This window comes from Phyllobates terribilis, unplaced genomic scaffold (assembly GCF_046119375.1).
Source record: "Phyllobates terribilis strain yellow unplaced genomic scaffold, ASM4611937v1 Scaffold_13__5_contigs__length_258822181, whole genome shotgun sequence".
NCBI classification, from domain to species: Eukaryota; Metazoa; Chordata; class Amphibia; order Anura; family Dendrobatidae; genus Phyllobates; species Phyllobates terribilis.
This window is the reverse complement of record NW_027362773.1, coordinates 243,323,904-243,325,680: the sequence shown is the minus strand read 5'-3', so window position 1 is coordinate 243,325,680 and position 1,777 is coordinate 243,323,904.

Genomic DNA, 1,777 nt, shown 5'->3' with positions numbered 1-1,777 from the left:
CTACGTCTCTGTCCAGGAAGGCGCAACCTGACCTCGTCGTCACTAGCATCTTCCTCCACCTGCTCTGCTGACCTCATCTCTTGGCTGACTGTGGGTTGACAGTAAGTGGGATCTCCAACCTCATCATCATCACCCTGTGCGTTATCACACCCGTCGTCCTCAGAGCCAACCTGTTCCTGCCCTGACAAAAAACTAAAGTTGTTGCTCCAATCAGGTATTTGAGTCTTATCATCGTCTTCCTCATTGTCTCCACCAACAGGAGTTACAGTTTGGGAATGAGGGTCTACATTATGGTCAGAACCTTCTGCGTCTGGTCCTGGATCCGACTCATAAAGATTCTGGGCATCAGTGCAGATCATTTCCTCGTCTGGATTCACAGAAGCGCTGGAGTCGACCTCTGATTCCCAGGCTATAGTATGAGTAAACAGCTCTGCAGACTCAACCATCTGTTCTACCTCATACTCAGACGGGCAGCTGGAGATTTGGGAGCTATGAGGAAGCAAGTGCGATTGGGGTGACACCTTTGAGGACTGGGGTATTTGTGATGTTGAAGTTGATGTGGAGGAGAGCCCACTTAAAGGAGCACTTGATATCCGTTGAAGCACCTGCTGTTTTTGTGCCTCATCTGGAATTTGTAGCGATTGGCGTGGCCGTAAGAAAGGGATCTTATCTTAGTTTGGCTGGAAGATGGTCTTTCTTCTGCAGATGTTACTGTTGCTTTAACACCTACCCCACGGACACAACCTTTTTTCCCCTTCCCAACACGCCTATTCCGCTTTCCACCAGCAGCAGGCCTTTTTCCACTCATTTTGGTGGTTAACTAATTCACAACTCTGGAGTTGCTTGCACAAAAAAACAATGGATGGGAACCGAGCAGAGCTGAGTGGCCAAACTGTGGTATTAGGCCAAAACTATTGGCTGGGTTAGATGCAGAAAAAAATTATATTCAATTTGCAACCTGATGGAGGTCAGTATAGATGGACTAATAGAACAAGTCCCACACACAGCTAGAAGCCCAAATATTTTTTCAGAGGTAGATGCAGAAATTTTTTTTATTCAGTTTGCAACCTGATGGAGGTCTGTATAGATGGATTAATAGAACAAGTCCCACACACAGCTACAAGCCCAATATTTTTTCAGAGGTAGATGCAGATAAAATTATTTTTAATTTGCAACCTGATGGAGGTCAGTATAGATGGACTAATAGAGAAAGTCCCACACACTGCTAGAAGGCCAAATATTTTTTCAGAGGTAGATGCAGATAAAAATTATTTTTAATTTGCAACCTGATGGAGGTCAGTATAGATGGACTAATAGAGAAAGTCCCACACACTGCTAGAAGGCCAAATATTTTTTCAGAGCTAGATGCAGATAAAAATTATATTCAATTTGCAACCTGATGGAGGTCAGTATAGATGGACTAATAGAACAAGTCCCACACACAGCTAGAAGCCCAAATATTTTTTCAGAGGTACTGTAGATGCAGATAAAAATTATTTTTAATTTGCAACCTGATGGAGGTCAGTATAGATGGACTAATACAACAAGTCCCACACACAGCTAGAAGCCCAATATTTTTTCAGAGGTAGATGCAGAAAAAAATATATTCAGTTTGCAACTTGATGGAGGTCAGTATAGATGGAGTAATAGAACAAGTCCCACACACAGCTAGAAGCCCAAATATTTTTTCAGAGGTACTGTAGATGCAGATAAAAATTATTTTTAATTTGCAACCTGATGGAGGTCAGTATAGATGGACTAATAGAGAAAGTCCCAC